The sequence below is a fragment of the Ovis aries genome, chromosome 2, assembly GCF_016772045.2.
Source record: "Ovis aries strain OAR_USU_Benz2616 breed Rambouillet chromosome 2, ARS-UI_Ramb_v3.0, whole genome shotgun sequence".
NCBI classification, from domain to species: Eukaryota; Metazoa; Chordata; class Mammalia; order Artiodactyla; family Bovidae; genus Ovis; species Ovis aries.
The window spans coordinates 136,807,320-136,821,926 of NC_056055.1; the positions used below are offsets into that span (position 1 = coordinate 136,807,320).

Here is a 14,607-nt window from a genome sequence, read left to right on the forward strand (position 1 = left end):
ATTTAAATATATTTTTAAACTATTAATTGCTGAAAGCATAAATAGTACCATCAGCTTATTATCAAAAGTGGAACTATAGGAAGAAAACCTTAAAAGGAAAATTATTTTACTTTTCAAAGTTTTTAGCCTTCCAGTCCAAAAAAAAAAAAAAAAAAAAATGGGCTTTTGTCCTGGATTTTTGAAAAAGAGGAAAAAAGAAACCCATAAAGTTTAGAATGAGATAGATGTGAGTTAGAATTCTGCCTCTAGGGAATTCCCTGGCAGTCCAATGGTTAGGACTCTGCACTTCCGCTGCAGAGGGCACGGATTCAGGGAACTAAGATCCCACAAACCGCCCAGCACAGCCAAAAAAAATAAAAGCTCTGCTCTACCTCTCAGCAACCTTGAATCAATCACTCTTCTCAAGTCCATGGTATTTCCAGACCCAATAAATGAAATATCTGTTCTGTTACCAAACATTTAAAAATTGATAGTCCAAAAGTTACATGTTTGCACAGTATTATTTGACTTCTTAAGTCTTATTTCCAAGTAACAGATATTTGAACACAACATAGCTTTGATCCAAGAGAAAGACCCAGTTAGCTCTAGTAGCAAATCTGCACTGACCAGCTGTTAGGCCTTGGGCAGGACACCGAGCCTCTCTGAGCAGTTTTCTCCCTGGCAGTAATACCCATTCCATGTGGTTGTTGTGAAGAGGGAGATGCTGTGAAAGGCCTTGCACAGGGCCCTGCACACAGTACATGCTGCTGCTGCTGCTAAGTCGCTTCGGTCGTGTCCGACTCTGTGTGACCCCATAGATGGCAGCCCACCAGGCTCCCCCATCTCTGGGATTCTCCAGGCAAAACACTGGAGTGGGTTGCCATTGCCTTCTCCAATGCATGAAAGTGAAAAGTGAAAGGGAAGTCGCTCAGTCGTGTCCGACTCTTCGCGACCCCATGGACTGCAGCCCACCAGGCTCCTCCATCCATGGGATTTTCCAGGCAAGAGTACTGGAGTGGGGTGCCATTGCCTTCTCCGGCACACAGCACATAATACTCAATAAATGGAAACTGGCTACCTAATTATTTTAAGAAAGCTTGATATCATATTTAACCATCTACTTTTCAGCCTTTGTAGTTAGGATTACTTTCCTCAATACTTTTCCTCTCCTTGTTTTCAGAATTGTTCTATATTATATCTCCATTAGTTTTGCAGAGCAAAAATAGATTACTGTATCATTGATCCCCTAAATCCTTATTATAGTATCTAAGTTTCTTTGTGTATGTTTTATATTTTTGCTTAATCCTCTCTTTGCAGCCCCATGGACTGCAGCACACCAGGCCTCCCTGTCCATCACCAACTCCCAGAGTTTACTCACACTCATATCCATTGAGTTGGTGATGCCATCCAACCATTTCATCCTTTGTCATTCCCTTCTCCTCCCACCTTCAATCTTTCCCCGCATCAGGGTCTCTTCAAATGAGTCAGTTCTTCACATCAGGTGGCCAAAGTATTGGACTTTCAGCTTCAGCATCAGTCCTTCCAATGAATATTCAGGACTGATTTCCTTTAGGATGGACTGGTTAATTTAAAAAAATGTAAATCTACTTATAAAAGGATTAACTTTATTAGAAAAGAGACTCTTGGACTTTTTCTGGATTTTTTTATCTTTTAGGTTTATATAGGCCTATTATTTCTCAATTCAGAGCCTTTCTCTATCCTTTACTTATACTACTCTATTTCCTCTCTTCACAAAAGTAAAGTTAAAAGTTTATTTTCTGATACAATATAGAAAAAAAAATTCATTTGTTTTGTCATGACCTGAATATGACCAAAAAAAAAAAAAAAAAAAACCCCAACCCTCAACAAATTCCTGTGCCAAACTTGCTGCCCTAGTATTTATTTATGCTAGCATTATTTCAGCCTCCTTAATGAAGATCAGTGAATAAACTAATAAAAATGTGCTTCATCATCATGTGTATAAAAACAATACCACTTGGATTACAGTTCTGCAATTCTTTTTTTTTTTTTTTTCTGCTAGTCTTTTTCAAAAAGGAGGAAAGCTCTGGGTTTGATATACTTGTTTATAACATCAAGATCAAGGATGCAGAGATTCTGTTCCTGAACAGGACTGCTATTCTGCTATGATAGATAAGTTCTAGAAGACTAGCTAGAGACTAGGTATGAAGAGAACTAACCAGTACTGTGTCTACCCTAGCTGTTGCCTTCCTTCCTCCAAGGCTGCCAACAGAAAGCAGACTCTCTTGTCTCGAACAGGTTGCAGGGCACCATGAAGAGGATCTGGGTATCCAAGAGAAGCCAACTTTAAAAGCCTAAAACCTAGAACAGCTATTGGTCCACTTCCTTTCCATTCTCTCCTTTATCACATAAATAACATAAATCTCCTAAATAACATAAACATAATATAAACATAAATAAAAGATCACGGCATCCGGTCCCATCACTTCATGGCAAATAGATGCAGAACGGTGAAAACAGTGGCAGATTTTATTTTGGGGGGCTCCAAAATCACTGCAGATGGTGATTGCAGCCATGAAATTAAAAGACACTTGCTCCTGGGGAGAAAATTATGACCAACAAAGACAGCATATTAAAAAGCAGAGATGTTACTTTGCCAACAAAGGTCTATCAAGTCAAGGCTATGGTTTTTCCAGTAGTCATGTATGGATGTGAGAGTTGGACTATAAAGAAAGCTGAGCGCCGAAGAATTGATGCTGTTGAACTGTGGTGTTGGAGAAGACTCTTGAGAGTCCCTTGGACTGCAAGGAGATCCAACCAGTCCATCCTAAAGGAAATCAGTCCTGGGTGTTCACTGGAAGGACTGATGTTGAAGCTGAAACTCCAATACTTTGGCCACCTGATGCGAAGAGCTGACTCATTTGAAAAGACCCTGATGGTGGGAAAGATTGAGGGCAGGAGGAGAAGGGGACGACAGAGGATGAGATGGCTGGATGGCATCACCGACTCAATGAACATGAGTTTGAGTGAACTCCAAGAGTTGGTGATGGACAGGGAGGCCTGGCATGCTGCAGTCCATGGGGTTGCAAAGAGTCAGACACGACTGGCCAACTGAACTGAACTGAACATAAACCTCTACTTGAAGCACAGGTTAAAAACTTCAGTTAAAGAAAAGAGACTTCCATGACATATTTTTTGCCAGAAATGTTACTAGAAGCAAAATACATGAGGAACAGAAATGTAGGGAGAAGGGGTACTGATGCCCAGATATGCCCTGTGGAAATGTACCCATGCTCAAACAGAAGCCTAGCTAGGAAACTCCAAGTAGGTACAACCCAGGACACGGGTCGGTGCCTCGTGTCAAACGATTACAAGTTTTGAGTGCTGAATGATTGGAGGCCTGAGGAAGAGAAGGAGGTCAGAGTCTGACTATAGCAAAAAAGTGTAAAGTGGGCATATTTCTATGAGTCGGCTAGAAGAGGAATTCATAGGTCTTGGGGGTGTAGGTTGGGGTGGGGAGAAAGCAGTTGCTAATAAGTAAGAAAGATTTACTCAGTCAATAAGCCCACCCATTCAAGATCCTGCTTCTACTCAGCTCTTGTTTCTATTCTTATTTCTACTCTTGTCAAATAGAAAGTATCTCACCTTCCTGGCTGAGTACAATTTTGGACTAACGTAGAATGAAGGTTCCCCGAGAAGGGGAAGTATGAGAGTTAAAACTTGGTAACCTTGAAGTAACATGAAAACAAACAAACAAAATCCGGGGCATTAAAATTAGATAAGCCCAAAGGAAGACTCTACAGTATGCATCACAGAGCCAGAGGCCACACTATCTGTAGACAAGTTACAGATGGAATTCAGGGTTATCAGAGCTGCCTAACAAGAAAATATGCCACCCTGTTTAGTAGTGAGTTCCTTATCACTGAGCATGTTCAAGGGGAGTTGGGGAGGAGACTAGGGGAGGAATGAAGAGTTTCGTAAAGACCCACTCCAACCCTGTGAGTACACCATGACTAACTGACCTCTCCCTTCCCTTCTTAGGGATATAGTCAGGAACCTGATACAGAGAGCCCCCTCCCTCCTGGAGGAACACGGTGATCAAAGTCAGCGACGGGATTAATGGAGATGATTGGGCTGTCCTCCTAAATTTCCCCTCCTAAACTGGCTGAGAAGGTGAAACTGTATTTTACATTTCTATCCCACAACTATCTCTCCCTCTTCTTGACTTCCAAAGCAAAGAGCTTTTCTGACCTTGAAAGCCCCAGTGTGACCACAGAAAATAAAAACTCTTTGGATGACGATGTACACTATTCTCTTCTCAGCATAATGGCATTGCATTACCCCATGCAGCGTGCTGGGCTGTGAAGCTCAGTGGTGCAGTACCATTTACCAGAACCAGGCTCAAGCTCCTCAAATGTGGGTGCTCCCTCAGGGGGAGTACCCAGCACTGTGAAGAAGGTATATGAACAAACATACATCTTACAGCATTGATTTTTCTTTAAGATTTGGGGGAAGAAACATGCTTGGCATTTGTATTGGTTTGTTCAATAAGTCAAATAGTACAGAAAAGAATGCCAAGGTCACATAAATTTTTAAGATTAAATGCAAGATCTGAGAGAAAGTGCTTGCTTATACCAGAAGTATTTATGGTTATACCTACAGATCCCTGAAGGAATACATTCTTCCCCTAAATAGGGGAACTTTTCTACATTTTAGTAGAAAAGTTCAATCAGCAAAGATTTACTCCATAATCTTCAGGCAGCAACCCTTGCCTTCTCTTTTCAATTTTCTTCTTTGGAGGTCCAGAGATGAGTCCATAAAGAATGTTGGTCCCTGAAGGTAATCTGTGCTCAAAATTAGCTGTAAGAATGGTTCCAACATTGGTCTTCTAGGTCATAATCAACCACTATTCCTATAGCTCTGAAATTCTTCAAATTTAAATGCACTAATTTTCAGATTCTCCTCCCCCTCCCCAAGAATATTACAAAGCTGTGTATAAATCGTGTATAAACCCAGAGGTATGCACAAAGCTGCTTTAGAAATCCTTATATGCAAAGCAAGAAAATAATTATGAAAATCTGCTAGCCCTCCATGTACACATTAGTATAATCTGGAAACAGGGCAGGCTACCAAGGGCAAGCCTTAGCTGGGAAAAGGTGAGACAGGCAGCTTTCTCTGAGTATAACTTGAGAATGTGGAAAACCCCTTCTCTATCACTTAGTGATGGCGGCTAAAGTTTCGGGCGCTGGTTGAAGCATTTCCATGTGCTGTCTCATATCCTTATGAAGCAGGGATTACTGTCCCCAATTTGCATGTGAGGAAATTGAGGATCAAGCATGTAAAAGTTGCCTAACTTAAAAATGACACAGCTGAGATTCAAATTCAGGTCTGAGTTCAAAGTCACAGCATTTTTTCCACCATATTTTCCCCATGCTATCATCCGCCTTCTCCTTCTAACTTGTATTTTTCTTTCCCTCCCTTTAAACAAACCCTTTTCTTACTCTAGTAATTATTAGATTGCTTACCATTTACCTAAAGTTCAACATGAGGCTTTAATTTCCTAGAAGCCATCGTGATGTTGGGATTAGGATGTCAAATGCCTGGCTGCATTGTTCTCACAGCATCTTCTACTGTGGTGGGATTATTTAACTGCTATTAGGGCATAATCGATGGTTCAGCTGTCCATAGGACGGTCTGACACAAAAGCACCCACATATCAGTCAAACCAATCTAAGCTCGAGCATTATAGCTCTCTTTCCTTACCAGGTACAGTTTTCTGGTCACAGCTGGAACTCTGCTTATTTGTGTGTAGTGGGGCAAGGTTAATAGCCACACAAGAAGTAGCCTAAATGATCCCTGCAGTATACCAAAAGATGCCTGAGCTGTTTCTATTGCATTCAGATAGACAGGACACCCTCTCTGTCAATCTGCCCTTGTCAAATAAAATGGAATAAATAAAATAAAATGGAAATAAAATAAAATAAAATGGAAAGCAAATGATGCAAATTAATTTTGATTTCCAACATCTCTGGATACAGATATAAGGCTATCTTATTCCAAGAAGGGTTATATCACCACAAACACTCTTCTCTGGTTTTTTTTTTAAAAAAATCACTGATTCTCTTTCTTTTCTCTGAAGCTAACAATTTCTAAAATCAACTATTTTCTTTCTCTTTCACTCCACACTAATAGTTTCACTCCATGTCTGACCCCTTTTCATGAAACATCACTGTAATTTCTCCAGTGTTTTCTCTGATGACCAGATTATTCATTCCACGCCCCTCTTAACTCCTGTTTATAATTTTGAAGCCCTATCAAAGTCAGTTTCACTGCTCTTTCCAGATAGGCACTCAGCCAATATATTGCCAATAACACTCACGCTTGTGCTAACTTAAAACACACAGTGCAGCCTGCCAAGTATCCTTATTTGGCAAGAAGGTCCCTTAGTTCCCAAGATCTTTGACCATCCATTTTTAGATCCAAATCCTCAGTGCTTAATATTTGGATATTTCTCTCTTTTTAATTTGTCCTTATGTGTTCCCTGCAAGAATAAGGAAAAGAGATCAATCATCTGTTTGCTTTCCTAGACAAGAAAAAAATGTCCTTGCCATTATGGTCATTTACTCTGGAATTATTACCACTAAAACTTTTGATATAAACAAAAATATTTTCCAGTTTAAAAAAACTCTCAAAATAACCTCCAAAAAGTTATAATAAAAATTAAATTGCGAAAGACTAAACAGTACACATTGCTCTGAAAGACTATGTTTCTTTATCTTAATTCCCTCTTTCCAAACAAACTAAATTCGCATTCATTTACAATCTCCCAAATCTCTCACTATTGTAGAGGAACAGAAAACAAAGGCTCCACAAATGACTAAAACTATAATTAAAATGAAGCCATTCCATATTTTTTGAAAGTCAAAAAACAACATGATATTTCATTGTGGCGATGGGCCTGCTACAAAGAAGACATTAACTGTCTTGGATCTCCTGTTTACATTTTGTCTAAATGTGTCTGTCGGTTTGGTTCCACGGAATCCTAGCTGTTCATTTCAACGGAGGGTCAGGAGAGCAAGGTTTCTCCTAGAACAGCTTTAAGATTAAAATATGAATATACTTTAACAACCACCTTAGCTCAAAAATCATTGAATTAATTTTGTAAGTCGATTCTAATTCACTATCATTCATGAGAAGCTGCTTATTGTAATATCTCTGGAATAGGACGCTAAATGGTGTTGCTTTCATTATTAAAGAAAGTAAGAAAAATAGTAATTAAGTTTCCCTATGAACAGTGCTTATGCAAGACCCAGAGGCGCATCAGAAACGAACATTTTCAGCACTCTAACAACGATTGCCCCGTTCAGTAAGCAACTCGATGTCCTCTGGTCAGTTTTGTGTTAAAGTTTGTCTGCAAGCTGTCAGGAGCCAACGCGGCTTGGCGGCCGCCTCAGCCTTTACCCTCAGGCCTGGTGCACTTTCCCGGGCCCAGGAATCCGAGACGCCAGCGGGTCGGCAAAGGGGCCACCCTGGCGCCCGCGGGAGGCTCGGGGGCCCCTCGAAGTGCGGGAGGGCGCGGGCTCCACGCTCACGGCGCAGGGCTGGCGCGCTCGCCCTGGGCGGGATGCGAGCTCCTGGGCCGGCTGGCAGGAAAGCAGAAGTTAGTGGGCTCTCCTCGCCCGCGAACACCTCCGCCGGGAAGCGGCCTGCACCCTGCGCTGATTTGGGAGACTCGCGCCTCGCCTCGCGAGAGACGCTCGGGTCACCGCCGGCGAGGCCGGCGCTCTGGCGTCCGGGGAGGGAAGGCGGCGACCCGGAGGCGCCGCACGGCTGGCCGAGACGGCCGGAGACGCCCCGGCTGCGCCCCGCTCTTCCGGGCGCCAACTTCTGCGTCGGATCCGCGCGAACTTCCCGAGCCGCTCCCGGCTGCGCAAGGCCGCGGGAGCCCGGGACGCCGGCTCCGGATCGACCGCGGCAGGGCCTGGGCCCGCGACGCCGGGACGAGTCGCGGTCGCGATGGGCCTGCCCCCCACCCGCTCCCCCGCGGCCTCCGGCCCGGCCGCTTACCTGGCTCCCAGGCCGGGCGCGAGCAAGAGCCGGGGGCGCCGAGGCCCCGCGCGCGGCGAGGGCAGGGACGGCCACCGGGGTTCGAGGGGACGGCTGCCCGCGGCGCGGCTCCCACGCTTCCGCCCGAGTCAGGAGTTGAACATTCCGCCTCTCCGCCCCGCGCCAATGAGGAAGACAGCCACAGCAACAGCACCACCTACCTCCGAGCGCGGAACCGCCGGGCCTCCCTGCAGGCGTCCCGCACGCACGCCCGGCTGGCCGCCCCGCAGACGCGCCAGACAGCCAGGCGGGGGAGGGCGCTCCGGCTCCCGGGCTGGCCCCCTAGGGCACCTTGCGTCCCGGGCCCTGGAACCCTGCCAGGCCGCCGCAGGCTTCACACGGCACCCCATACCGTGGGGGCGCGGGGAGAGGGGGTATGTCTCTGCGCCCCTTTGTGCCTTCACATCTTTGCACTCAACCCATCCTTATCCATAAACATTTACTATGAAAAAAGCGCTGGGATACAAAGACAAGGGAGGTTGCCTCGTGCGGGCCAGAAGTTAATTATCCACTTGGGAAGAGGACCGACGTGTACAGATATTTCTAGGGAGATAGGGCTGAAAGCTGCTTCAATGAAATTATCAGTAGATAACCTGCGTAATTTTGAGGAGGGGTCCTGGTCTGTTCCCCTGGTTGCTGACGTTAGCGAAGCCGATTTCAGATGAAACTAGAATGCATTCCAGGGGTGAGTAAAGGGTGGAAACCAGCACCGGGGAGAGAAGTTACGATCAGTGAGGAGGATGGTTCTATGAAGCAAACGGGAGACGAGGTTCCAAAGATACGGGCAGCACAATCCAGGGCTCACTGAGTTTGAGTTTTATCATCTACGGACACAGAGGAACTGGGGAAAGTTAAGACTCCAAGGAATGAAATAGCTTTTGTGGGTTGTTTTTTTGTTTTTTTTTTTAATGGTGATTTCGAGCAGTCCACAGTAGATGCAGGATGGGTTGCTAGGGCAAAACCAGGAAGCAGCATATGGTGACCACCTGGTTATGAGGTTATCAGGACTTGGCGCATACAGAATAGAATTAGAAAAGAAGAAACGGACTTGAGAGACATGTTTCAGGAAGAAGCCACAAGAACTGGTGATCCACTAGAAGTGAAAAGAAGAAAAAGTCAGAGATGATGCCAAGATTTCAGACCTGGGTGACTGGAAGAATGATGGTGTCATTGACAAAAATAGAGATAAGCAGACTAGGAGCTGGCTTTCTGTTGAGTTTGAGGTCATGGGAGGAAAAACCAGTAGAGATGCCACAGTTGAAATGGGAAACCGATTCAGAAAAGTGGTCGGGAGGGAAATACAAAATTTCTAAACCATTCATATAGTTAAAAATATCAAAGAGGAGATATGAGTGAAAAAAAAAACCCACTTTCTAGTCTGTGATTCAGATTAATTATTTGAATTTTCCCTTTGATTAAGAACTGGAAATTTTAGCATTGATAGATTGATTCTATTTGGGGAACTGAAAATTAGGATTAGTGAAAACTGTCATGCTAAAAATGAAAAACAAAACTCTGGTATAGGTAATCAAAGAATTCCATAAACCATCTAACCATTACAGGAAAAACTAAGGCTCTTTAGCACAGACCTAGGTATGGAGTGTGGAGAGGGCAATGGCAACCCACTCCAGTGCTCTTTTTTTGTTGTTGTTCAAATTTTATTTTATTTTTTATTTTATTTTATTTTTTCACTTTACGATATTGTATTGGTTTTGCCATACATCAACATGAATCCGCCACGGGTGTATAGTGTTCCAAACCCTGAACCCCCCTCCCACCTCCCTCCCCATACCATCTCTCTGGGTCATCCCAGTGCATCAGCCCCAAGCATCCTATATCCCACTCCAGTACTCTTGCCTAGTGAATCCCATGGATGGAGGAGCCTGGAAGGCTGCAGTCCATGGGGTCGCTGAGGGTCGGGCACGACTGAGTGACCTCACTCTCACTTTTCACTTTCCTGCATTGAAGAAGGAAATGGCACCCCACTCCAGGGCTCTTGCCTGGAGAAACCCAGGGACAGGGGAGCCTGGTGGGCTGCCATCTATGAGGTCACACAGAGTCAGACACGACTGAAGCGACTTAGCAGCAGCAGCAGCAGCAGCAGGTATAGAGTGACTCCGGTTATTTTACCTCACCTTCAAAGGCACTAGATTGTAATGGAAAGGACACTGGTATGGGAACAGAGAACCTGACTTCTGGTTTTAGGCCTGTCAGTTATCAGCTGGAGTATTTTGCTAGATTCGCGTCAGTTTTCTTCCCTGCAAAACAATATTGTCCATCAAATGTTAGCTGAAGTTTCCAGCTTTAAATTTCTGAATAATACTGCTTTAAATTTGGAGCATATGTCACAATATTTTTAGCCACAATCCCCTTCCTTTCCACCTATTCTTTTCTTCCTTTTATTTTTCCTCAGTTAATTAGGCTAAGAGAATAACCAGCAGGAACAGTGAATACTAAAGGGTAGTCTCATAGATATGCTGAAAGGATAACCCTGTAGGCATTCTCTTGTCTTCCCAGCTAGATTGCAAGGTCCTTGAAGTCATATATTCTATTGTATCTGTTTATAGTTGAAAGAAATATATAACAATTGTGTAATAAACTGATTTCTTCAAGTCTGATTTTTCTTGGGTCAACTTGCCTGTTTCCTTATGGCTATACTGATCTCTTTAGGTCCCAAACTTAATAAATATACTCTAGTGTTTATTCCTATGGTCAATTTTTATTCCCAAGGTCAACTCTGCTTTTTCAGACTTTCAAATCTTTTTTAAAGCATATTGGTTAATTCTTACCAGGCAGAGTATAAGTTTACAAATGTAAATAGCCATAACAAAGGAGAGCTAGTCAAACCTCTCTTATCAAGCTTTCCTATTCCTTTATTTCACATGTCTCTGAACTAAAAATAGATGTACTTTCAGCAGTGGGGTGAGTTAGAAGTCCTTAGCACCCTCTTATATCCAAGAATACCCTCCAAAATAAACAGGCAATGTCAGTAAAAAATCAGTATTTGCTATGCAAATATAGCTTAAAAGTCTCCTAGCCCCCTATTCAATCAGATTGCCACTAAGTTCCTCTAAAATAGAAATTCCGGAGCTGCTATCAGTGGATCAGAGAAGTGCAGGCAGACCTTCCACTAAGAATGGAAGGAAAGGCAACTTGAAAGGCAGAAAGCATTCTGAGTATTCTTCACTCTTCTCGTAGCGATAAGACCTGTCATGCTTGTACATTGGAGCATTTTTTTCTAGCCACCTCAGGTGTCCGTCTTAGATGTGACTGACTTGTGTTTGAATCATAACTAAGAATTGACCAACTTTAACACAAAAGTTGATGTTTTACCTCCTGCGCAATTTTGGATCCCCAGGAAAAAGGACATACAATCAAGCATCTTTTAAGATAAGTAGCCTTTACCTTAAACTCACAGATGAACCCTAGGTCATTTTCTGAGCTTAGATTTCACATCAACTTTGAGGACTAAAGGACTCACAAGAGTATTTCGGGTACCAAATTTGCTTAGGTTTTCTAGGACATGAAAGGAGCAGTAGGTCAAGAATAGAAATTGGAGACTTTTACAAAATTAATTCAACAAGCATTTACTGAATGGCAGGCACTGTGCTGAGCTTTTTGATTGTAGCAGTGACACAAATATGGTCCCTACTTTCAGAGTGCCATGGAAAAGCCAGTAAAGATACAAGTAGTGTGCTAAGTGAGCAAATACCCGGACCCACAGCAGGGCACCTGGCACAGTTTCTGCAAGTCAATAAAGGCTTCCAAGGAAAAGAAGCCCTAAGTCCATATGAGAATGATGTTGAGAATTTGCTGGACAGAAAGGTAGGAAAGCTATTCTAGGTGAAGGAAACAGCAAGTACAAAGGCCCAAGAACATTTAACAAGTTCAAAGACTAAATCCCCTAGTAGCTGAGTAAAAGACATTGCCAAGAGGGAATAATAATCCTCATAGTGGTTGTAATAATAGTAGCCATAGCAATAATAATAACAGTGATGGCTAATATTTTCTGAGACCTCATGTCCCCTGCACTGAGCTAAGAGTTTTACACAAGCTCACACCACCTTATCTTCAAAATAACCCAACGAGGCAGTTTAAATAATCATCCTATGCTGTAGGGCAGGAAGAAGTCTTGGAAATCTTAGGCAACTTATCTTCCCTCATGGAGCAAGACACAAACTTTAGAGCTTATTCTTTTAGATTAAGGAGTTCTCCAACTATTTGGTCTCAGGATTTCTTTACATTCTTAAAAATCCTTGAGATAAAATAAATAAGCCATGCGATGTAATATATAGCATAAGATATATGGTCAATAATAGTGTATGGGTAGAAGAAAGCTGAGTGCCGAAGAATTGATGCTTTTGAACTGTGGTGTTGGAGAAGACTCTTGAGAGTCCCTTGGACTGCAAGTCCATTCTGAAGGAGATCAGCCCTGGGATTTCTTTGGAAGGAATGATGCTTAAAGCTGAAACTCCAGTACTTTGGCCACCTCATGCGAAGAGTTGACTCATTGGAAAAGACTCTGATGCTGGGAGGGATTGTGGGCAGGAGGAGAAGGGGACAGAGGATGAGATGGCTGGATGGCATCACTGACTCGATGGACATGAGTCTGAGTGAACTCCGGGGATGGACAGGGAGGCCTGGCGTGCTGTGATTCATGGGGTCGCAAAGAGTTGGACACGTCTGAGCGACTGAACTGAGCTGAACTGAATACACTAGTAATAGTGATAGTGTATGGTCAGTAATAGTGTAACTTTGTGTGGGGACAGACTTACTGCAATGATCATTTCATATTGTATGCACATGTCAAATCACTTTATTTCGTGAAACTAACATAATATTGCACATCAACTGTATTTCAAAATAAATAAATTTTAAAATAGATTTATATAAGTAAATAAGTCCTTGAGGATGTCAAATAACTTTTGTTTATGTGAGTTATACCTGTTGTAACCTGTCAATATTTATCATATAAGAAATTAAAACTGAAATCTGTTAATTTCATTTAAAAACAATAAAGCCATAGATTAATGTGAATAACATATTTTAGTGAAAAAGAGCTATTATCCAAAATAAAAAAGCTAGTGAGAGAAGTGTCATTGTTTTATATTTTTTCAAATCTCTTTAATATCTGGCCTAATAGAACAGCTGGATTCTCATATCTGCTTCTGCATTAAATCTATTCCAGGATCACGTTACATTTACCCTGTGGAAGATTCTGCCATACACTCAAAAGGAGGACAGTAAAAATAACGTCTTAGTATTCTTATGAGAAGAGCTTTGACCTTACAGACAAAGGGTTTCTGGGCTGCATTTTGAGAATTGCCATCTTGGAATTTAAAGATACTCTTTGGGAGAGTTCATTGCTCTGTGCTTTGCCTCAAGAGGCAGCATCATGGGACAGCTGTGTTGAGCAGGATGCTAGACATTAGAAGTTCTGGAATGTGGTGCCAGTCCTGTCCCTAAGCAGCTGTGACTTAGCTGGGACAATGCTGCTTGACGGTTATGTGGGATGATAAAGGCCTAGGTACTGAATCTGGGGTCCTATTCACTGCTCACTCTTGCTATTGTTTGCTGTGCTCATCTTTAAAAATCCTAGATCTAAGACACTGAGCCTGCCATTTTTGTTTGCCCTTGGCCCTACATTATTGCAAGAAACTCATGTGCTCCTTCCCCAAAGAAATGACAGTTGGTTTTGTTTTCTGGCAAGATTCTAGAGTTATTATTAAATGGCACTATTAAATGAAAGGCTGGTAGTCACTTTGAAAGTGAACATTAGGAAGCCACATGGACTCATTGAAGTTAAGATACATACGAGACAAATCTAGTTTCCTCTGTTAGGATCATTGAGTACTGTGAAGACTTCTGCCAGTGGAACATGTCAAAATTTCTCATGATGACTTTATAAGTCAGAAAAGGATTTTAACTGATAACAGTATAATATAATAAATTGCTGTTAGAGACTATACCCCCAAAGTGCTGATGTCACTGAAGCTGCAGTGTTCTCTTTAGAAGGATTGTTAGACTTCCCTGGTGGTACAGTGGATAAGAATTCGCCAATGCAGGGGACATGGGTTCGATCCCTGGTATGGAAAGATTCCAGACCAGGAGCAACTGGTCATGCCATGGAGCAACTAGGCCCGTGTGCCACAACTACTGAGCCCATGTGCTGCAACTGCTGAAGCCCATGTGCCCAGAATCTGCTCTGCAATAAGAGAAGCCACTGCGATGAGAAGCCCGTGCACTGCAATGAAGACTAGTGCCTGCTCACCACATCTACAGAAAGCCTGATCACAGCAACAAAGACCCAGAACAATCAAAAATCAATTAATTTAAAATAGAAGAAGAGATGTTTCTGGGTTCTCTCTAGCCTGCCCAGTTCAACATTTCTACAACTTGGATAAAGATGTAGGTGGCATGCCTATCTAGTTAGAAAATAACATGCATTTTGAAGGAATAATTAGCATATTATGTAAGAGAATCATATCAAAACTCAAAAAACTTTACTCACAAATCTTTATTGACACCTCACTGCCACTCTAA

The 14,607-nt window shown here is 42.7% G+C and overlaps 1 protein-coding gene across 5 annotated transcripts in view; it reads right to left on the minus strand.

Annotated features, from left to right (window-relative positions):
• Positions 1 to 8,305, minus strand: part of MAP3K20 (mitogen-activated protein kinase kinase kinase 20) — a 169,668-nt gene extending 161,363 nt beyond the window's left edge. For 3 of the 5 annotated variants that reach the window (XM_060411103.1, XM_042243712.2, XM_027964844.3), the window contains exon 1: positions 8,226 to 8,305. The gene's annotated coding sequence lies outside the window, so the exon portion shown is untranslated. Of the gene's footprint in view, positions 1 to 8,025; positions 8,196 to 8,225 lie in introns of those variants that run through there. The other 2 variants (XM_027964845.3, XM_027964843.3) reach the window with 2 other exon arrangements.
• Positions 8,306 to 14,607: the final 6,302 nt, after the last annotated feature.